This window comes from Bos taurus, chromosome 5, assembly GCF_002263795.3.
Source record: "Bos taurus isolate L1 Dominette 01449 registration number 42190680 breed Hereford chromosome 5, ARS-UCD2.0, whole genome shotgun sequence".
NCBI lineage: Eukaryota > Metazoa > Chordata > Mammalia > Artiodactyla > Bovidae > Bos > Bos taurus.
The window spans coordinates 84296796-84321657 of record NC_037332.1 but is presented as its reverse complement, the minus strand read 5'-3'; the positions used below and the strand labels follow the sequence as shown (position 1 = coordinate 84321657).

Here is a 24862-nt window from a genome sequence, read left to right as displayed (position 1 = left end):
GCATATGTTTGTATTTCTGTATGTTTACATATATTTCTAAAAAATGGAGCTATATATTATACTTATTTTTAACCTGCTTTTTCATGTAGTTATATACATATATACCATGGCTACAGTCCATAGGGTGGCAAAGAGTCAGACAAGACTGAAGCAACTTAGCACACATATACACACACACACACAACATTACTTTAATAATTTCATTTAATGATTTTATATGTATTTTTCAGTTAGTATATTACTATTGAATATTTAGGTTATTTGTTAATTTTCTATTATTTACTCTGAAAGTGAGTTTCCACTAGCCCATATATATGAATTAGAGGGAGTCAGGGCATAATGCTTGCTGGCCAGAGCACCCATTGATTTTAGCCCTGCTGATCGGGCAAGTCTGCTCTTTATATATATATATATATATATATATATATATATATATTATATATTCTTGAAATGTTAAAAAAAAAAAACAATAAACAGAATCCCTCTTAGATTGGATGAGGCTTTTCTTGACATTTTCAGCCATTTTATATTATCAAGAGTTGCCAGACAGAGATTTCCTTGGTCGAATGGTTAAGAACCCATCTTCCAGTGCAGGGGACACAGGTTCAATTCCTGGTCAGGGAACTAAGATTCCATATGCCACTGAGCAACTGAGCCCACAAGCCACATCTAGAGAATCCGTACACCACAGCAAAAGGTCCTGAATGATGCAACTGAGATTCCCTGTGCCACAACTAAGACCCAATGCAGCCAAATAAATAAATAGAGTTGCCAGATGGCACATAAGAGGACCAACATCTTGGTTTATTACCTGTCTTTTCCATGAGTTGTCCTTATTGAGCTGTTAATTTCTCCAAGAAAGGGCATCAAAACTGATTAAAGTGCTATGACTTTAGGTCAGAGATGAATTTAGTGCCCCACATCCACTGTCATCTCAAAGATGCTCATGATTAAAGCACTCAGGTGATGCCTTTCCTTATTTATTGAAAATAAAAATGGAAAAGAGAGCCTTATGTTCTGATTCTTTTTTTTGCTTCAGATCAAGAAAATAATTGCTTTTAAGTCCCTAAAAGAACTTGTAGTAATGACTCTTGAAAGCCCTGAATGAAGCCATTGTTATAGAAACATGACTGCCTTTATGGGTGAAACAATTACATTTTTATACCACATGGAATTAAATGGAAGTTTCTATTTGCCTCTGTTAAGAAATGCCTTTGGAGAGACTGGGAGCCAATTACCCAGGAGCTGGTGGACACTGACCTCTAGCCAGCCCGCCTGGTCCCAGCCTTCTGTTGTCTCTTCCTGGGCTCCAACTGGAGCTCTTCTGATGAATGCACTATTGTTAGTCTCTTCAGAGAGGAGCTGTGAAAGGAAAGGGAAGATTATTGGTAAGTGGGTAGGAAAATGTTCCAACAAAAGAATGAAATGAAGTAATTAGCTTCCTTCTATATATAAGCACCAGCCTTGCTGTTAAATCTTCAGGCTGTAGCGAGTAAGGAAAACAATGACATTCCTGATGCATGGAGAGTCACCTGCAGCCATTGACCAATCACAGGTAAGGCCACTCTCTTCTTTGCCCTGAGGAAAATGGGAGGTGTGTTAGCGTTAGTTGCTCAGTCATGTCCAGGTATTTGTGACTCCATGTACTGTAACCTGCCAGGCTCCTCTGTTCCTGGGACTCTCGAGTCAAGAATACTGGAGTGGATTGCTATTTCCTTCTCTAAGAATGGCTCACATTTTAAAAGGTTTTAATAAGATGAGAACTATCCTAGGATAAATTTGCAGTCATCCCACCCCAGGGTGACATATATATATGCTTTTTAATTCCATCATGGTTTATCACAGGATACTGAATATAGTTCTTGTGCTATACAGTAGGGCCTTGATGTTTATCCATCCTATTTATAATAGCTTACATCTGCTAACCCCAACTTCCCAGTCCATCACTTTCCCTCCCCCCTCCCCTTTGGCAGTCACAAGTCTGTTCTCTATATCTATGAGTCTGTTTCTTTCTTGTGATAGATTTATTTGTGCCATGCTTTCCATTTAGAATGGGAATCATTCCTGAGTGGAAGGACTATGTAAAATGACAAGCCCTAAAGGGAATAATTCTTTTTAACATGATATGACCTTTTAAAGGGCTTCTCTATGGCTCAGCTGGTAAAGAACCTACCTGTCAATGCAGGAGACACAAGAGACGCAGGCCATCCCTGGGTCGAGAAGATACCAGGGAGAAGGGAATGGCTACCCACTCCAGTATTCTTGCCTGGAGAATTCCATGGACAGAGGAGCCTGGCAGTCTACAGTCCATGGGGTTGCAAAGAGTCAGACACAACTGAATGACTAACACTGACTTACTTGGTTTAACAGGCCGGGGATTTTAAAACGTTATACACACTTATCTTAGATATTATAGTTTAACCTAAGACATATATGAGTACATTCAGCAATTGTATAATAGAATAGAATGCCAAGGCCCTTCCTCTGAGTGTCTGCTAATTAGAGTTGTATCATTTGTCTTGTAAGAACCACACTCAAGCTTCTGTTTCCTTAAAGTGCAGCAAAATGCAATCTGAGTGCAGAATCTTAAAGATATGTTTACAAACTTTTCCCAAGCATGTCTGGTTCACCTTTCCTATACTGATTTGGATTATAATATTTTCAGGCCACTCACTCTCACCAAGTCTTTCCAAAGAATCTCAACTTAGTTTTCACAGGAACAATTCTATTTTACACTCAAGGTTTCATTGGTTTATATAATATGTAATTAAATGCTGTAACATAATGAACAGTACAAGTGCATTGATTGGCTCGCTGATAAAATACAACTGTTTCTTGGTAAAGATACAACGAAATTGATGGGACCAGGGCAATTCAATGTACCAGACCTCTACTAATCTCCAATGATGAGTGTGAAGGAAGATTGGGCAGTGTTGTTAATGAGGTGATTTGGCTATTTGGGAACTGATAATGTGAGCTAGAGCAACAGTAGAGCTTTCCAGGTGAGGCTAATGGTAAAGTACCCGCCTGCCAATGCAGAAGCCGCAGGAGACTTGAGTTCGATCCCTGGGTTGAGAAGCTCCTCTGGAGGAGAGCATGGCAACCCACTCCAGTATTCTTGCCTGGAGAATCCCACGGACAGAGGAGCCTGGCGGGCTACAGTCCATAGAGTTGCACAGAGTTGGACACAAATGAAGCGACTTAGCACTCATGCACAGCAACAGTAGTAGAAGTAGTAGAAAAAGATAGGAGAGGACAAACTGAAATGGCAGAAACTTTGGAAATAAACAGGCTTGAGTTCAAATTCTGACTTCATTGCTTAGCTGTGAACCTCAAAGTTTCTGCTTACATACATGTAAAACAGGAATACGTGGTGCAGTGAAAGTCGGGAAAACACAGCTAATGTACTTAGCAGTGTACCTAACACAAGTAAGTAAACAACATAATATTATCAGTAGAATTTTATGTTGAATTGAGGAAATTGAAGACTCAAAGATGATTCCCTATTATCTACCCTGCCTAGATAAATGATAATAAGATAAAAAAGATAACATCACTAATGGAAATAGGAAAACCAAGAGGAGAAACAAGAGAAGAACTGAACATATTTTCAGGCTGAGGGGAGAGAATCAGTAGCAAGAGAAATTTTTTTTTAAACAAATTAGAAATCAAATATGGTTTTCTCCATTGTATGAGATTGTGGGTGGTTTTTGCACTCATCTTTGTTCCTTTCTATATCTTCAAGTTTTCTACATTGACTGTATAAATACTGGGCTCAAAACAAAACAAAAACGAAAAACACCATTTCCTTCAACATGAGATATGAGATGGGGGTAGTCTATGAGATAATGCTCCAGGAAAAATGGAATAGGGTGGGATGGGGACACAGAGGGAGAAAAAAAGCTTGGAAAGGGGAGAGAGAGATTTCTTCCACTGAGGCAAGAAAGAAAAGAGAATGAATGAAGGTTCAGAGAAGTTCTAAACTGGGGATAAGACAATTTGAGGAAAATCACATCCTTTGGCTTCTATATTTTTAAGTAAATTAAGAGCCAAGGTAGTTTGGTAAAACTGAGGAGGGAAGAAAGAACCAGAAATATGGAAAGAGTGTCTGCTGTATATTTCAGGAAACCCTAACTCAGGGCTCTATAGTGACCTTAATGGGAAGGAAAGCCAAAAAAAGGGTGGGGGGTATATGTTACATAAAGCTAGTTCACTTTGCTGTGCAGTAGAAACTAACACATTACAATCAAACAAAGCAGCTATACTCCAATAAAAATTAAATTTAAGAAATAAATAAAAACACTGACAGCTGTTGAACTTAAATAGGAAGGCAAGTGACAGGTGGGAAAGATACATTGTAAGGAAGCTTGGGACCTAGGAGACCCAGGAGGCCAAGTTTGGGTTTCTTGAAAAGCCTATTTTCAACAGGAACTAATATGTATCTTGTGGTTGCCATGGAGCTGAATAGAATGAGGAGGTCAAAAGGTATTAATAATAATGTTTATAGTATATAATATTATTTATAGTATAATTAGGAGGTTAAAAGAGAATACTATTTGTGCTAGTGTATGCTTTTCCTTTAATACATTTATGTTTTTAAAGGGTTTTTAATGGCATTTCTGAAACTACAATAAAGTGAAGAAAAGAAATATGGAGAGAGTAAAAATGTTTTTAAAACTTAATATGAGGAACAGAAAAAGGTTCAATTTGAAATTGATACAATATTCCCGAAGAGCCAGAGCAGCTGGCCCTCAGCTCAGAGCAGCTGAGGTTGGAGAATATGTGTGCATAGTGGTCAGTGGCCGAGTTATCTCTGTGGCTGCAGCTGACCATTTGGAAAGGGGAGTGGCAGCTAGAACTGGCCGGGCAGATGGGGCAGGAGAAATGGGTGTGGACATTTAGGAGAATCCTTACCCTTCCCAGTCTGCGCTTCCTCCTCATCTCTCACAATGACTACCATGTCTTCTGTTGCTCCTTGCAGAAAGCCCCGGATCACGCTAGCCTTCTCCTTCAGGAACCCCCACCTAAACAGTCCCCAGGTTCTGCCCATTTTCTCTCCTAACAGTACACCCCTCTTCACTGTCACCGCAGCTGCAGAGGCTGTTGTCCTCTCGCCCTGTGGCCTCCGCCTCTAACTGCTCACCCAGGTCCACTTCTGCTTCACTCAGTTCCATTCTTTGCACTGTCCTGGCCTTTAAAAATCACATCAGGAACTGGTTCACCCTTTTAAGACCCATAAAGAGCTTCTGGTTTCTCTTGGAATAAGGACCAATGTTCCCAATATAGCTCACCAGATCCTCATGGTCTGGCTCTTATGATATCCCAGATTCACCTGGCAGAGGCCGGCCCCTACAGCCCTGCTCTCTATTCTCTGGGCACAAGGGCCTTCTCTTTGCTCCTCAAAGACACGGAGACAAAAAGTGACCCACAGAGACAGAGATGGGGGTGGAGTCTCATGTAATCAGATGGAGTCTCATATAATCAGATGCTACGGGCTTCCTAAGGAAGAGAGAAATAAACTAAATTGTGGAGCTTCCCAGGTGGCTTGATCACTGCTTCAAGAACAAGAACACTGCTTGAACACTGCTTCTTGAACAAGAACGTGCTTGTGAACGCTGGAGACACAAGAGACCCAGGTTCGGTCCCCTGGTTGGGAAGATCCCTTGCAGTAGGAAGTGGCAACCCATTCCAGTATTCTTGTCTGGGAAATCTCATGGACAGAGGAGGCTGGTGGGCTACAGTCCATGGGGCCACAAAGAATCAGATATGACTGACTGACTAAGTACATAGCACAAATTAAAATTTAAAAACAAAGACTGAGCACTGACTCAAAGCGGTTAAACGATTTAAACTAGAGAGGAAAATGGTGTTTATTGATTGGCTTTCCCTTACACCCTCCATGCTGGATGCACAGTGCTTAGGGAGCTCGTGGGGAAGTTCAGACCTGTTTTAGGGAATAACACCCATACCATATACAGACACAGGTTCGTCCAAGACAATTATCTCTGAGCATGTTCCCTGAATGTCCCAAAGGCATTTCTACCCCAGCAACCCCTCCCACATCTACCCTCCACCCTATCCATCTCCAGAAGCTACACTTGTGCCAGAGAAGAACTGTCTTGGATCTCCCTGTACCTGGTACTACTGACCTGACCCTCCAGTCCTCTCTCAGCCAGGCTCTCAGCTTGTCTGGATATGGCATCTGCCCCCAGCCTAATTGCACCCCCGACCAGTCTGTCCTCCCATTCATTCTCCTCTCAGATACTGGGCTGATCCTTCTAAAATATCAATTTGACCATGTCGCTCTCAGGATGAAAAACGAAAAAAAAAAAAAAAGAAGAAGAAGAAGAGGAAATAGTAGAATGTAAGAAAAAATGTTGGCATTGTTCCCAAGGAGTAGGGAGGGAAAAAGGGATGACCTCTGAAAGTATTGTGATTCCAGTAGGGTGATCAGAGGAAAGCCAAATTTTAGTTGGTTGTACTCTTAGTTTTTCATTCATTTAATTAGATAATATCATAAGTTCAATATTTCTCTAAATACCTGTGAAAGGTCTGAGGCTCTGAAGATTATATGTACCTATTAGTACTAAAGGGCAGACTCTTTCTAAAATGAGCCATAGATTTCTGCAAAGCTTAATTTACCTTCCACAAAAAAAAAAAAAAAAATGTCAGAAAAGAAAAATCTCAGACCTTTTGTTTCACAAGAGTAGTATGACACTGCGGATGGTCACTGAAGAAAAAAAAAAAAATCTCTTGAAAATTGGTTGAAACTCAGTAATGACTTCAAGTAAGATCACCAAATATGTACAAGTGACATTCTCACATTTCTACACTCGTGGGTGACTCAGCCCTTGTTCAGCAGGGCTGTAGGGACAAATCACTGCAGACTCGCGATTGCATTATACAAGCTGGATGATCAGGGTCCTCTTCTCTAGTTGACGTGTGTGCGTACATACTCAGTTGCTTCAGTCATGTCTCTTTGCGACCCTGTGGATTTTAGCCCACCAGTCTCCTCTGTCCATGGGATTCTCCAGGCAAGAATACTGGAGCGGGTTCCCATGCCCTCCTCCAGGGGATCGTCCCAACCCAGGGATTGAAACCAGGTCTCCTGTACTGCAGGTTTATTCTTTACTGCTGAGCCACCTGGGAAGCCCTTTCTAGGAGGCAAAGGCTTAAAAGAACTGTGTTTCAAACAGCATGTTTGTTTAGCAAAGAGCCTTATTTGCAGGGACCATAGGAAGGGAGCCTCTTTCTAATTTCTTCATGTACATGCCAAAGCACTTTTCAAATGTTATGAGAGCATCCACTTGAACTGCTGTATGTGACAAGTGAATGGTGTTTTCAAGTAACTCCTCAAATTATGACCCCAGACCTGGTCAGTAAAGGCATTCAGGAATTGTCTACAGCCTCAAGCTGCATATATCATTTGTCTAAGTGGATGCCTGACATTCAAGCCTGAGCCTAAACTGGGTTCAGATGTTCTGGATGTATAAAAAGTGATGCCCAGTAGCATTCTTTGGATAACTCAAACCTATCTTATTTTTAATAAAAAAATTTAATTGAAGTATAGTTGGCATACAACATTATATTAGTTTCAAGTACACAACATAGTGATTCAACATTTATATACTTTACAAATTGATCACAATGCTAAGCCCAATAATCATCTGTCACCACATAAAGTTATTACAATAGTATTGACTATATTCCCTTTGCTGTATATTATATCCCTATGACTTACTTATTTTATAACTAGAAGTTTATACGTCTTGATTCCCCTCACCTATTCTGCCCAACCCCAGATCCCTTCCCCTCTGGTGATCACCAATGTGTTATCTGTATATATGAGCCTGTTTCTAGTTTGCTGGTTGGTTTTTTTCCTTAGATTCCACCTACAAGTGAAATCGTATGGTACTTGTCTTTCTCTGACTTATTTCATTTAGCATAATACCCTCTAGTACGCTCATGCTATTGCAAATGGCAAGATTTCATTCTTCTTATGACTGAGTAATATTTATATATATATATATACTCAATCTTCTTTATCCATTTATCCACTGATGAATACTTAGGTTGCTTCCATACCTTGCTTATTATCAATAATGCTGCAGTGAACACAGAGATGTATGTATTAATATCTTTTTAATTAGTGTTTTCATTTTCTTTGGATAAATACCTAGTAGTGAAATTGCTGTATTATGTGCAAGTTTTATTTTTAATTTTTTGGAGACTCCTCCATACTGTTTCTAGAAACACATCTGCAGGTAGAATATAGGAATGGTTCTCAGTGCAGTTTGGTAGCTGTCTTGTACTCACCATCATGAATCACAACTGGATGAAGGAGAAAGGGGAGTTGGACCTGTGATTTGGCTTTTAAGACACATGACCCAGAGAGTTGAAGGGACATCTCCTCTCCCCTCACTCCAGACCTCCATTCATCATTAGTGCTGCAAGAGAACTTTAATGGCATCTTCCAGTGTGAGATGGATGACCAGAGCCATGAAGAGTCACACACGATGGCAAGAGGGAACTTGCTCATGGTGGACTGTGGTCATTCTGCAGGGAGAGTAAAATCCAAAATAATTCATAATTTCTGGCCTGGCTGGCTGATAGGTGGTGGTATCACTTCTTGAAGTAGAGAATAAAAGAAAAGATGATGGCCAACTCAGCTTTGGAGATCTTGAGTTTAAGATGACTATGAAATTTCCAGGGAAAGGTGTAAAAAGAGCTTTAGAGAGAGTCTCGGGTACAGCTATAAATTTAGTGTCAAAAGTTTAGAGATGTCAGTTAAAGTCATGGCTGTTGACGAGATGGTCTAGAGAAAGTACATGAGGAGAGCAAAAAAGACCGCAAAACCCTAAGACTGTCCATATTAAAAGGAGCAGTAAGAAGTGAGCTTAATAGAGTGATAATTAAATAACTGGGTAAGCCTACCTAGGGATGTAAGAAGAAGATCTGGGAAAGTTGCTCCTCAAGAAAATCAACTTATAATCTACATAGTTGTTTTTGGAAAATTATACCACTTATTTATTTCTAGATCTTTCCTTTCAGAAAAACTGACCGTAGAGTATTAAATCTGAAACTGGACACTCAAGTCAAAGAAATAATTGTTAGGACTTTAAAGATATAAATAAGGATATAAACCTTAGCAGTAGAGAATCCGCCTGCCAATGCAGGAGATGGTTTGATCGCTGGGTCAGGAAAATCCCCTGGAGAAGGAAATGGCAGCCCACTCCAGTATTCTTGCCTGGGAAATCCCATGAACAGTGGAGCCTGGCGGGCTAGTGTCCATGGGGTTGCAAAGAGTCAGACCTGACTTAGCAAGTGAAAAATGACGACAACGACAACAAATAAACCTTACATAAATTAGGATATGTTTCCAATTGTTATATCTTCTTCTTGGATTGATCCTTTGATCATTATGTAGTGACCTTCTTTGTCTCTTTTCACAGCCTTTGTTTTAAAGTCTATTTTATCTGATACGAGTATTGCTACTCCTGCTTTCTTTTGGTCCCTATTTGCATGGAAAATCTTTTTCCAGCCCTTCACTTTCAGTCTGTATGTGTCCCCTGTTTTGAGGTGGGTCTCTTGTAGACAACATATGTAGGGGTCTTGTTTTTGTATCCATTCAGCCAGTCTTTGTCTTTTGGTTGGGGCATTCAACCCATTTACGTTTAAGGTAATTACTGATAAGTATTGGAAGCAACCTAGATGTCCATCAGCAGATGAATGGATAAGAAAGCTATGGTACATATACACAATGGAGTATTACTCAGCCATTAAAAAGAATACATTTGAATCAGTTCTAATGAGGTGGATGAAACTGGAGCCTATTATACAGAGTGAAGTAAGCCAGAAGGAAAAACATAAATACAGTATACTAACACATATATATGGAATTTAGAAAGATGGTAACAATAACCCGATGTACGAGACAACAAAAGAGACATTGATGTATAGAACAGTCTTATGGACTCTGTGGGAGAGGGAGAGGGTGGGAAGATTTGGGAGAATGATATTGAAACATGTAAAATATCATGTAAGAAACGAGTTGCCAGTCCAGGTTCAATACACGATACTGGATGCTTGGGGCTAGTGCACTGGGACGACCCAGAGGGATGGTATGAGGAGGGAGGAGAGAGGAGGGTTCAGGATGGGGAACACATGTATACCTGTGGCAGATTCATTTTGATATTTGGCAAAACTAATACAATTATGTAAAGTTTAAAAATAAAATAAAATTTAAAAAAAAATTAGGATATGTTTAAGGATATAAACCAGTTAAGCCCGTAAATAATAAACAGTCATTAGCTGAAGCATAGCAGTGTTAAGTCCTAGAAATTTTATTTCTTTTAAAAAATTGATTGTCCAGAGCCACAATAATTGGTGCTTAAAAGTGATTAATCTCTTTATTTCCCCTCCTGTCATTTGAAACCTTCTATAAGATGCCCTAGTGGAAAAAGTTTAATATTTCAATGGAGACTTTACAAGGGCATTTGTTTTGCAAGGTTTTAGAGTTGTGATGGCACAGTTCTCAGTATCATAATTCAACAACCAGCCTCCTGCAAATTAGACGTTTTTATGCAGGTTCAGAAGCTATGCAGGACCATGAACTCCAGTACTGAAATTTTAGAGAGCAACTCTTTCATTTTCTTTTAACTGGAAAATAAACAGACCGCTATCTTCTTTATAAAAGTAAGTCCTGCTGCTGCTTAGTTGCTCAGTCATGTCTGACTCTTTGCAACCCTATGGACTATAGCCCACCAGGCTCCTCTGTCCATAGGATTCTCCAGACAAAGATACTGCAGTGGGTTGTTAATCCCTCCTCCAGGGAATCTTTCCAACCCAGGAATAGAACCCATGTCTCTTAGTCTCCTGCGGTGGCAGACAGATTCTTTACCACTAGCGCCACCTGGGAATCCCGCTAAAGGCTGCAGCAACCCTGAAACTCTGCTTTCTGCCTCCCAGTGGATTCTGACAGCCCTGGAATTGGCACAGGTCTCCCTGGGTCAGGCCGACATCACTAAGGGTGCCAGTATCAGATTAATTACACTGCCCTCTGATCTGACTTGCTAAGAATAAAAATCTGATAGGTCCCTGATGAATCTCAAACTCTATGATTAACATCTAATGTGTAAGAACGCTTCACTCTACATCAAAACTGTATCATCAATTATCCATGTGAACCCTTGATGAAGAGAATGAACTTTTAAAATATGTTCAGATTGCATGGATGTGGTGCCTGAGTATTTACCTTTGCAAATTATCATTTTTCAGTAAATGTAGCTTCACCACTTGTCCAGGTTTACCCAAGCCTCTTCCAGTTTTAGACTGATAATCCTGCAAACTGAGATGGTTGGTCACCCTAGGAAAATGAATCAATCTCTCTTATTGGTCTTATTCTGAAAAACGAGAAAGGACTCAATTATCAGTTCAGTTCAGTTGCTCAGTTGTGTCCGACTCTTTGCGACCCCATGAATCGAAGCATGCCAGGCCTCCCTGTCCATCACCAACTCCCGGAGTTCACTCAGACTCACGTCCATTGAGTCAGTGATGCCATCCAGCCATCTCATCCTCTGTCGTCCCCTTCTCCTCCTGCCCCCAATCCCTCCCAGCATCAGAGTCTTTTCCAATGAGTCAACTCTTCGCATGAGGTGGCCAAAGTACTGGAGTTTCAGCTTTAGCATCATTCCTTCCAAAGAAATCCCAGGGCTGAGCTCCTTCAGAATGGACTGGTTGGATCTCCTTGCAGTCCAAGGGACTCTCAAGAGTCTTCTCCAACACCACAGTTCAAAAGCATCAATTCTTCAGTGCTCAGCCTTTTTCACAGTCCGACTCTCACATCCATACATGACCACAGGAAAAGCCATAGCCTTGACTAGACGGACCTTTGTTGGCAAAGTAATGTCTCTGCTTTTGAACATGCTATCTAGGTTGGTCATAACTTTCCTTCCAAGGAGTAAGCGTCTTTTAATTTCATGGCTGCAGTCACCATCTGCAGTGATTTTGGAGCCCAGAAAAATAAAGTCTGACACTGTTTCCACTGTTTCCCCATCTATTTCTCATGAAGTGGTGGGACCGGATGCCATGATCTTCGTTTTCTGAATGTTGAGCTTTAAGCCAACTTTTTCACTTTCCACTTTCACTTTCATCAAGAGGCTTTTGAGTTCCTCTTCACTTTCTGCCATAAGGGTGGTGTCACCTGCAGATCTGAGGTTATTGATATTTCTCCTGGCAATCTTGATTCCAGCTTGTGTTTCCTCCAGTCCAGCATTTCTCATGATGTACTCTGCGTATAAGTTAAATAAGCAGGGTGACAATACATAACTATATATAAAAATACAACCTGATGATTCTATTTTTAATTGCAGCCTCTTCTTGCTTACTTAGCATACTGTAGCTATACTTCCAGCTAAATGGGATCCTTTTCACATAAATCTTTCCCCCTTTTAAGGGACTTTTTCCATTCCTTATGTAACACTTTCTGTTCCTAAGACCATAATTAACACTGCCTTCTAGATTGTACCAGATCATTCTGACCCAGACAGTGACCCTAGCTCCACAGGGAAGCCTTTTATTCAAGCCTAGCAGTTGTCCTGGTTTACTCATCGCTTTAACTGCTGCATTGCAGAGTCGCATTTCCCCGTCCTACAAGTGAGTGTTTTAAGTGTTTGAACCAGGAAGGGAACAGAAACTCAAATGCTAGGTTAAGCTACATAAATAGGTGTTTTTTTGTTTCTGTTTTTTTCTATTTAGCAGTCCCTAGCATCTAAATTTGCTAAGTATACACTGTGAATCTCCAAAGAAATCAAATACATTCAGTATTTCACAAACACATTTGATCATGGATGTCACTTGAATAGCTTGTAGAACTCATGTCTGGCTGTAGAAAGTTTGAGAAGCACTAGTATAAGTGGAAAAGCACAGACTTTGCTGCCATAGAGCTCTGGGTTCAAATCTTTAGCTCCAGTGTTTTTTAGTTACATGCCTCATTCACTTAACCTATCAGTAAATCCTTTCTTTTGGAGAAGGCAATGGCACCCCACTCCAGTACTCTTGCCTGGAAAATCCCATGGACAGAGGAGCCTGGTAGGCTGCAGTCCATGGGGTCTCGAAGAGTTGGACACGACTGAGCGACTTCACTTTCACTTTTCACTTTCATGCATTGGAGAAGGAAATGGCAACCCACTCCAGTGTTCTTGCCTGGAGAATCCCAGGGACGGCGGAGCCTAGTGGGCTGCCGTCTATGGGGTCGCACAGAGTCGGACATGACTGAAGCGACTTAGCAGTAGCAGCAAATCCTTTCTTTAATTAAGTTTCCAAGTTATTATAAAAAAAGGATGTAAAAGAGGGAGGACATTTAAAGGCAACTTCTGTTTCCTCTTTTGTATATTAGGTACCTACATACTGGGGCTCCTGTAAGGAGTTATGAGCTTGTATATGAAAGGCACCTGCCATACTACATCAGAAGTTGATGGTGTAAATGTAACATGAATATCTTATCCCAGTGATTATAGATTCATGAGACATTAATGGACCAAAGTTAAAACAAAAAGCAGAAGTCTTGCTTTTTCTGCTGTTTGACGGCAGAATTCTATCACTTCAGAATTCCATTCCTTTGAGGCTTGACATTTTTATCATCTTACTGTTAACAAATCATCCCTTTGCAGACATTGCTTAAAAGATAATGGAAGCAAGTACTGTACTGTTTTGATTACTGTAGCTTGGTAGTATAGCCTGAATTCAGGGAGGCTGATTCCTCAAGTTTTGTTTTTCTTTTTCGGGATTGCTTTGGTTATTTGGGTTTTTTGACTTTCCAAACTAATTAATTCCATACAAATTTTTGTTCCAGTTCTGTGAAAATAGGCATTGGTAATTGGTAGAGATTGCACTGAATCTATAGATTACTTTGAATATTATCATTTTCACAATATTGATTCTTCCAATCCAAGAACATGGTATATCTCTCCATCTATTTGCATCAACTTTGATTTCTTTCATCAGTATCTTATAGCTTCTTAAGTATAGGTCTTTTGCCTCCTTGCTGCTGCTGCTGCTGCTGCGTCGCTTCAGTCGTGTCCGACTCTGTGTGACCCCATAGATGGCAGGTTTATTTCTAGGTATTTTATTCTTTTTGATGTGATGGTAAATGAGATTGTTTCCTTAATTTCTCTTTCTGACCTTTCATTGTTAGTATATAGGAATGCAAGAGATTTCTGTGTATTAATTTTGTATCCAGAAATTTTACCAAATGCATTGATGAGTTCTAGTAGTTTTCTGGTAGCATCGTTAGGATTTTCTATGTATAGTATCATGTCATCTGCAAATGAAGTGACAGTTTTACATCTTCTTTTCCAATTTGGATTCCTATTATTTCTTTTCTTCTCTGATTGCTGTGGCTGGGACTTCCAAAACTATGTTGAATAATAGTGGCAACAGCAGACATCCCTGTCTTGTTCCTGATCTTAGAGCAAATGCTTTCAGCCTTTCACTGCTGAGAATGATGCTAGCTGTGGGTTTGTCAGGTACAGTCTTTATTATGTTGAATAAGTTCTCTCTATAGATCAATGGAACCGGATAGAAAGCCCAGAAATAGACCCACACACTTATGGACAATTAATCTACAAGAGAAGATGCAAGAATATACAATGAAGAAAAGACAGTCCTCTCAGTAAGTGGTGCTGGGAAAACTGGACAGCTACATGTGAAAAAATGAAAAAATGAAATCAAACACCATCCACAAAAATAAACTCAAAGTAGATGAAAGACCTAAATGTATGGCCAGACACTATAAATCTCTTAGAGGAAAACACAGGAAGAACACTTTTGATATAAATTTCAGCAGTTTCTTTTTCATTTTTTATTTTGTTTTGAACTTTTTTTTTTTATATTGGGGTATAACCTATTAACAATGTTGTGATAGTTTCAGGTGAAGAGAGAAGGGACTCACCCATACATAAACATGTATCCATTCTCCCCCAAGTCCCTTCCCATCCAGGCTACCACATAACATTGAGCAGAGTTCCATGTGCTATATAATAGGTCCTTGTTGATTATCCATTTTAAATATAGAAGTGTGTGTACATGACCATCCCAAACTCCCTAACTATCCTTTCCCCCAGCAACCATAAGTTCATTTTCTAAGTCTGTGAGCCTTTCTGTTTTGTAAATAAGTTCATTTGTAGCATTTCTTTTTAGATTCCACATATAAGGGATGTCATACAATATTTTTCCTCTGTCTGACTTACTTCACTCAGTATGACATTATCTAGGTCCATTCTATGTTGCTGCAAATGGCATTATTTCCTTCTTTTTAATGGCTGAGTAGTATCCCATATATGTACCACATCTTTTTTATCCATTCCTCTGTTGATGGACATTTAGGTTGCTTCCATGTCTTAGCTATTGTAAATTGTGCTGCAATGAATACTGGGGTGCATATATTCTTTCAGATCATGTTTTTCTCCAGATATATGCCTAAAAGTGGGAATGCAAGGTCATATGGTAGCTCTGTGTTTATTTTTTTTTTCGTTTCATATATGATATTATACATGTTTTTAAGGAAACTCCATACTGTTCTCCATAGTGGCTATACAAATTTTCATTCCCACCAACAATGAAGGAGGCTTCCCTTCTCTCCACACCCTCTCCAACATTTATTTTTTGTGGATTTTTTTTTTATGACAGCCATTCTGGCTGGTGTGAGGTGATATCACATTGTAGTTTTGATTTGCATTTATCTAATAATTAGTGATGTTGTACATGTTTTCATGTGCCTATTGGTCATCTGTACATCTTTGGAAAAATATCCATTCAGGTCTTCTGCTCATTTGTTGACTGGGTTGTTTGTTTTGATGCTGTTACGCGTAATGAACTGTTTGTAAATTTTGGAGACTAATACTTTGTTGAGTACCATGAGAACCCCATGAACAGTATGAAAAGGCAAAATGATAAGATACTTAGAGAGGAACTCCCCAGGTCAGTAGGTGCCCAATATGCTACTGGAGATCAGTGGAGAAATAACTCCAGAAAGAAGGAAGAGATGGAGCCAAAACAAAAACAATACCCAGTTGTGGATGTGACTGGTGATAGAAGCAAGGCTCGATGCTGTAGAGAGCAATATTGCATAGGAACCTGGAATGTTAGTTCCACGAATCAAGGCAAATTGGAAGTGGTCAAACAGGAGATGGCAAGAGTGAATGTCAACATTCTAGGAATCAGCAAACTAAAATGGACTGGAATGGGTGAATTTAACTCAGATGACCATTATTATCTACTACTGTGGGCAGGAATCCCTCAGAAGAAATGGAGTAGCCATCATGGTCAACAAAAGAGTCCGAAATGCAGTACTTGGATGCAATCTCAAAAACGACAGAATGGTCTCTGTTCGTTTCCAAGGCAAACCATTCAATATCACAGTAATCCAAGTCTATGGCCCAACCAGTAATGCTGAAAAAGCTGAAGTTGAAAGGTTCTACGAAGACCTACAAGACCTTTTAGAACTAACACCCAAAAAAGATGTCCTTTTCATTATAGGGGACTGGAATGCAAAAGTAGGAAATCAAGAAACACCTGGAGTAACAGGTAAATCTGGCCTTGGAATACGGAATCAAGCAGGGCAAAGGCTAATAGAGTTTTTCCAAGAGAACGCACTGGTTATAGCAAACACCCTTTTCCAACAACACAAGAGAAGACTCTACACATGGACATCACCAGATGGTCAACACTGAAATCAGATTGATTCTATTCTTTGCAGCCAAAGATGGAGAAGCTCTAGACAGTCAGCAAAAACAAGACCAGGAGCTGACTGTGGCTCAGATCATGAACTCCTTATTGCCAAATTCAGACTGAAATTGAAGAAAGTAGGGAAAACCACTACACCTTTCAGGTATGACCTAAATCAAATCCCTTATGATTATACAGTGGAAGTAAGAAATAGATTTAAGGGACTAGATCTGATAGAGTGCCTGATGAACTATGGACTGAGGTTCATGACATTGTACAGGAGACAGGGATCAAGACCATCTCCATGGAAAATAAATGCCAAAAAACAAAATGGCTGTCTGGGGAGGCCTTACAAATAGCTGTGAAAAGAAGAGAAGCAAAAAGCAAAGGGGAAAAGGAAAGATATAAGCATTTGAATGCAGAGTTCCAAAGAATAGCAAGGAGAGATAAGAAAGCCTTCCTCAGAGATCAATGCAAAGAAATAGAGGAAAACAACAGAATGGGAAAGACTAGAGATCTGGCAAAACTAATACAATTATGTAAGGTTTAAAAATAAAATAAATTTAAAAAAAAAAAAAAAGAAAATTAGAGATACCAAGGGAACCATTTCATGCAAAGGTGGGCTCAATAAAGGACAGAAATGGTATGGACCTAACAGAAGCAGAAGATATTAAGAAAAGGTGGCAAGAATACACAGAAGAACTGTACAAAAAAGATCTTCACAACCAAGATACTCACAATGGTGTGATCACTGACCTAGAGCCAGACATCCTGGAATGTTAAGTCAAGTGGGCCTTAGAAAGCATCACTACAAACAAAGCTAGTGGAGGTGATGGCATTCCAGTTGAGCTATTTCAAATCCTGAAAGATGATGCTGTGAAAGTGCTGCACTCAATATGCCAGTGAATTTGGAAAACTCAGCAGTGGCCACAGGACTGGAAAAGGTCAGTTTCATTCCAATCCCAAAGAAAGGCAATGCCAAAGAATGCTCAAACGACTGCACAATTGCACTCATCTCACACGCTAGTAAAGTAATGCTCAAAATTCTCCAAGCCAGGCTTCAGCAATACATGAGCCATGAAATTCCAGATGTTCAAGCTGGTTTTAGAAAAGGCAGAGGAACCAGAGATCAAATTGCCAACATCTGCTGGATCACGGAAAAGGCAAGAGAGTTCCATAAAAACATCTATTTCTGCTTTATTGACTATGCCAAAGCCTTTGACTATGTGGATCACAATAAACTGTGGAAAATTCTGAAAGAGATGGGAATACCAGACCACCTGATCTGCCTCTTGAGAAGTTTGTATGCAGGTCAGGAAGCAACAGTTAGAACTGGACATGGAACAACAGACTGGTTCCAAATAGGAAAAGGAGTTCGTCAAGGCTGTATATTGTCACCCTGCTTATTTAACTTATACGCAGAGTACATCATGAGAAATGCTGGACTGGAAGAAACACAAGTGTGAATCAAGATTGCTGGGAGAAATATCAATAACCTCAGATATGCAGATGATACCACCCTTATGGCAGAAAGTGAAGAGGAACCAAAAGGCCTCTTGATGAAAGTGAAAGTGGAGAGTGAAAAAGTTGGCTTAAAACTCAACATTCAGAAAACGAAGATCATGGCATCTGGTCCCATCACTTCATGGGAAACAGATGGGGAAACAGTGTCAGACTTTATTTTTTGGGCTCCAAAATCCCTGCAGATGGTGACTGCAGCCATGAAATTAAAAGACACTTACTCCTTGGAAGGAAAGTTATGACCAACCTAGATAGCATATTCAAAAGCAGAGACATTACTTTGCCAACAAAGGTCCGTCTAGTGAAGGCTATGGTTTTTCCTGTGGTCATGTATGGATGTGAGAGTTGGACTGTGAAGAAGGCTGAGTGCCAAAGAATTGATGTTTTTGAACTATGGTGTTGGAGAAGACTCTTGAGAATCCCATGGACTACAAGGATATCCAACCAGTCCATTCTGAAGGAGATCAGCCCTGGGTGTTCTTTGGAAGGAATGATGCTAAAGCGAAACTCCAGTACTTTGGCCACCTCATTCAAAGAGTTGACTCATTGGAAAAGAGTCAAGTGATGCTGGGAGGGATTGGGGGCAGGAGGAGAAGGGGACAACAGAAGATGAGATGGCTGGATGGCATCACTGACTCGATGGTCGTGAGTCTGAGTGAACTCCGGGAGTTGGTGATGGACAGGGAGGCCTGGTGTGCTGCAATTCATGGCATTGCAAAAAGTCGCACATGACTGAGCAACTGAACTGAACTGAACCTTGTTGGTCATATCACTTGCAAAGGTTTTCTCCCAATCTGTGGGTTGTCTTTTCATTTTGTTTATGGTTTCATTTGCTGTGCAAAAGCTTTTGAGTTTAAGTAGGTCCCATTTATTTTTGTTTTTATTTATATTATTCATAGCAGTATCTTTTTTGATCCACCTCCTAGAGTAATGAAAATAAAAACATAAATAAACAAATGGGACTTAATTAAACTTAAAAGCTTTTACACAGCAAAGGAAACCATAAACAAAATGAAAAGACAACCCACAGAATGGGAGAAAATATTTGCAAACAAGGGACTGACAAGGGATTACTCTCCAAAATATATAAAAAGCTCATGGAGCTCAGGTTACAAAAGCAAACAACCCAATTAAAAAGTGGGCAGAAGATCTAAATAGACATTTCTCGAAAGAAGACATATAGATGGCCAAAAAGCACATGGAAAATGCTCAACATCACTAATTATCAGAGAAATGCAAATCAAAACTGCTGTGAGATATGACCGCACACTGATCAGAATGACCATCCTCAGAAAAATCTATAAACAATAAATACTGGAGATGGTGTAGGAAAAAAGTAACCCTCCTACATTGTTGGTGGGAATGTAAATTGGTACAGCCATTATGGAAAACAGTATGGACTTAGTATGGAGGTTCCTTTAAAAAATAAAAATAGAGCTACCATATCATCCAGCAGTCCTATTCCTGGGCATGTCTCTGGACAAAACCATAATTCAAAAAGATACACGCATTTCAAGGTTCATTGCAGGACTATTTACAATAGCCAATGAAAGGAAGCAACCTAAATGTCCATCAATAGAGAAATGGATAAAGAAGATGTGGTACATATATACAACAAAATATTACTCAGCCACTAGAAAATGAAATAATGCCACCTACAGCAACATGGAGAGACCTAGAGATTATCATACTAACTGAAGTATGTCAGACAAAGAAAAATATCATATGCTATCACTCATAATGAAATCTAATTTTAAAAATAATATAAATAAACTTACCTTTAAAACAGAAAGACTCAGAGATATTGAAAACGCACTTAAGGTTACCAAACAGGAAAAGTGTAGGGTGGGGGGAAGGGGAGGGATAAATTAGGAGCTTGGGATTAAAATACACACAGTACTATATATAAAGTAGATAACCAACAGGGACCTACTGTATAGCACAGGGAACTATACTCAATATTTTGTAACAACCCATATGGATGGCATCATTGACTCAATGGAAGTGAGTCTGAGTTAACTCCGGGAGTTGATGATGGACAGGGAGGCCTGGCGTGCTGCGATTCATGGGGTCGCAGAGCTGGACACGACTGAGCGACTGAACTGAACTGACTGAACTGATATGGGAAAAGAATCTGAAAAACAATGAATATATCAGATCAGATCAGTCGCTCAGTCGTGTCCGACTCTTTGCGACCCCATGAATTGCAGCACGCCAGGCCTCCCTGTCCATCACCAACTCCCGGAGTTCACTGAATATACATGTACATGTATAATTGAATCACTTTGCTGTACACTTGAAACTAACACAACATTGTAAATCACCTATACTCCAATAAATTTTTTTTAAAAGATAATGCCAGAAAAAACAAATAGGTGGAAAGAGAAGGGAAACAAGTATATTTTCTTCCCCTGTTTGAAGCTCCATAAGGCATATTAGCATAGTAAAGTGTCCTCTTGGCGGACAGGAAAGGCAAAAAGGTCATGAGGAAGGTGGAAAGAACAGGTCAGAAGGCATTAAAAATACAATTCACACCTTTCACATTCAACTAATAGTAAGATATGAGACGACTGGAAGCCCAATTGTTAAATTTCAGAGCCAAGTGTTCTACTAAAGAAAGAACAGTCTAATTTCACAGACTGGATATGTTCCAGAAAAAGTGAGCTTCAGACAAGTTTATTAAGCACATTTCCCCACAGACTTCCCTTAAAAGAGCAGAGATACACTTCCTGGGAGAAGGACTAGACCAACACAGAGTATTGTTGTTCAGTTGCTAAATCAAGTCTGACTCTGCAACTCCATGAACTATAGCATGCCAGGCTTCCCTGTCTTTCACTATTTCCTGGAGTTTGCTCTAACTCATGTCCATTGAGTCGGTGACACTATCTAACCATCTCATCCTCTGCTGCCCTCTTCTCCTTCTACCTTCAGGCTTTCCCAGTGGCAGGGTCTTCTCCAATGAGTCAGCTCTTTGCATCAGGAGGCCAAAGTATTGGAGCTTCAGCTTCAGCATCAGTCCTTCCAATGAATATTCTGGGTTGATTTCCTTTAAGATTGACTGGTTTGATCTCCTTGCTATCCAAGGGACCTTCAAGAGTCTTCTCCGGCACAATTCAAAAGCATCAGTTCTTTAGCACTCAACCTTCTTTATGGTCCAACTTTCACATCCATATATGACTACTGGAAAAATGGACCTTGGTCCATAGAGTCCCACTAGCATATCATTGGAGAAGGCAATGGCAACCCACTCAAGTACTCTTGCCTGGAAAATCCCATGGATGGAGGAGCCTGGTAGGCTGCAGTCCATGGGGTCGCTAAGAGTCGGGCACGGCTGAGAGATTTCACTTTCACTTTTCACTTTCATGCATTGGAGAAGGAAATGGCAATCCACTCCAGTATTCTTGCCTGGAGAATCCCAGGGACAGAGGAGCCTAGTGGGCTGCCATCTATGGGGTTGCACAGAGTCGGACACGACTGAAGCGACTTAGCAGCAGCAGCAGCAGCATATCATTAAGTTATAACGAAAAGAATCCCCGATTTTCTTCTACTGTGCTATGTAAAGAATGAATTTCCTCTCACAAAGTTTCAGTTTTCTCTTGAAAAGAGGGATAATAATAACATTATCCCTTCCTAAGTTGACTGTGAGGATCGAATTAAGTAAGTTATGTGAAAGGTCTTGTAGACTTACCACCCTGAGGACAGGAGCCATGCCTGTCTTGCTCATCATGGTATTTCCAGCATGGTCTCAGGGTCTGGCAGGTATATGGCTGGTACCCTATAGACTAATGCTGAGTGAGTAAATTAATAGTTTATAAACTCAAAAGCCCTGAGCAAATTCTCGTTTGATGTTTATTCATTTTTTTGTATATCTTAGGAGTAGTTCATTATAGTGTTCTAAGACTTTGATTTCATTGCATTTACTGTCAATCCCATTCTATACAAGAAAGAGTTTTCAGATAGAAAAAATTAGAATGATTTCATATAGGCAGTCCTCCCAAGGAAGAGACATTAGCATCCTTAATCTTTCCAAAAATAATATCATCATTTATTGAGTACTTACTGTTCCATGTGTTTATATGTAATAACATCAGATCATCATAAGTCCCTTTGTTACAACTATTTTTATTACATGATACAGATGAAGAAACTGAGGTGTAGAATGGTTATATAACTTCCAGAAGATTATGGAGCCAGCATTGGAGCCAGGCTGACTGGTTTCACAGTCCACACCCTTAACCATGGTGACCTGTTGCCTCTCATACTCCTCACATTGTCTGTCTTTTTCACTAGAGAAAACATCATAAACAAGCACTGGTCTGAAGTCTGGAGAACCACTGACTGATTTTATTTGACGATTTTTTTTTTTTGCTATACTAGCCTTCCCTCTGAAGTCCCAGACCCCAGGAATTTCATCCACATCTTGGGATAAGAATGACAACTAATTCTGATCAGAAGATAGTAGTGTGGAAAAAGAAAAAATAAATACTGGTGGGCTTCTATTTGTAAAGAAAGTAAAGAAAGTGAAGTCGCTCAGTTGTGTCCAACTCTTTGCAACCCCGTGGACTGTAGCCCACCAGGCTCCTCCATCCGTCCATGGGATGCTCCAGGCAAGAATACTGGAGTGGGTTGCCATTTCCTTCTCCAGGGGATCTTCCCAACCCAGGGATTGAACCCAGGTCTCCCGCATTGCAGGCAGACGCTTTAACCTCTGAGAAGAAAATCAGAAAGACATACCATATGGGAGGAAAATCTATTCTATTACAGGGGGCAATGTATCAGGCTCAACTAGTAAAATTTTAAAAAGCTGAGTCAGTGAATTCAGATACTAGTTTTTAACTTGTGGTGGCGTGAATGTGTGCTCAGTCGTATCTGACTCTTTGTGATCTCATGGACTATAGCCGCCAGACTCCTCTGTTCATGGGATTTTCCAGGCAAGAATACTGGAGTGGGTTGCCATTTCCTCCTCCAGGGGATCTTCCTGACCCAGGGGTGGAACCCAGGTCTCTTATGTCTTATGCATTGCAGGCAGATTCTTGACTACTTGAGCTATCAGGGAAGCCCACAAAATTGTTGTGGACAACCCAGCAAATGTTACCTTCTTTCATCTGTAAGAGTGAATTGAGCCAAGATCATCAGTAGAGCTGCATTAAATAGAGCTGAGACTATAAAAGAGATTGAACACTGCATACTTGGGGCCCCACCTCCAAGTTCATGAACCAATCAGTGCAGAAAGTGTGAAAGTGTTAGTCACTCAGTCATGTCCGACTTTCTGTGAACCCATGGATGGTAGCCTGCCAGGCTCCTCTGTTCATGGAATTCTCCAGGCAAGAATACTGGAGTGAGTAGCCATTCCCTTCTCCAGGGGATCTTCCCAACCCAGGGATGGTACTCAGGTATTCCACACTAGAGGCAGATTCTTTACCATCTGAGCCACCAGGGAAGCCCAATCTGTGCAGAGATGGGTGTATGAGGGTTTCAGAAGCACACAGTTCTGCTCTCCTGGCTGGGTCCTTGCTAGGCTCTGACCATAGCAGCATGAGTGGCAGACTACAAGGCTGAATGAGGACAAGGGAATTTGTTTCTTTGCTTCTGACATGGAGCAAGACCCTGTGATTCTTCCCCCTCCCCATGCCCTCAGCCTGCCTTTCACCTGTAGAAAAACTTTAGCCAAAGAATGTTTAATTAGAGAAGTGAAAACATTCAGAAACAAAGGAAAACAATCAAAGGAGACCAAATAATAATCATTTAGTCATTAAGCATAGTTCCTTTAGTTCCTTCAGTTCCTTCTCAAGGGCTATAAATATTCTGAACAATATCTTTCGAACTGTCTTATAGAGACTGAAACCCCTACCAGGTAGAAGTGGTTAACTACAAGTTGACCAGACTGTAGCCATGACATAAGCTGCCACAGTTCTGAGAATGAACTGGCCTCAAGGAAACAGGAACAAACCAATCCTAGAACTGAAGATTAACTCTACTTAAAACAATCAAGATGACACTGATCAGACCAGTGATGACCAGTTTGCAGATGACTGCCAGAGCTGACTGTGCAGAGCCTGCAAGGAGGCCCCTCCCTTGCTCACTGATTGTCAGTGGGGGAAAGTCAGTCTTTGCAGATGTCTGCCTCACCCCTCCCCACCCCTACTGCTGCCAGCATCCAAAATAAAGCAAACTTTCTTTTCCACCAACCTTGTCCCTTTATTGACTTCTAAGTGGTGAGCAGCTGGACTCTACTTTCCGTTACACTTCCTCTGAGTGGCCCCTGGCTGCTTCCTACTTCTTTGAGTGTCTCCCCAGCAATGTTTTGTTTTTTTTTTTCATCTAAAGCAGTTGCAGTCACAATTGGCTGCAATTTTCAGATTCCATCCCCACCTCCCCAGGACCAACTTGACCACCACCTTTCAGAATTACCAGCACCAGCCAGTAGTGTTCCCTGCTCAGAGGACTGGTTCAACTGGGCAGGGCCTCTAGTCTGAGCTTTTATGTTCTGACAATGCCGACTCCCATCTTTGTTTCTGCAGTCTGGGAGTGGTGGCTGCTGCCTGCAGTTACCTCTGGCTACTCCTTTACATTTTCAGTCCTCTGACATCCACTTGGTCGATGTCTTCATTAAAAC

General features: G+C 40.5%; 1 protein-coding gene across 7 annotated transcripts in view; it reads right to left on the bottom strand.

Moving 5' to 3' along the window:
- The window catches only part of LMNTD1 (lamin tail domain containing 1), a 489613-nt gene that overhangs the window by 173559 nt on the left and 291192 nt on the right, over positions 1–24862 (bottom strand). For all 7 annotated transcript variants that reach the window (XM_059887032.1, XM_059887035.1, XM_059887034.1 and 4 more), the window contains one exon: positions 1261–1362. The gene's annotated coding sequence lies outside the window, so the exon portion shown is untranslated. The remainder of the gene's footprint in view (positions 1–1260; positions 1363–24862) is intronic.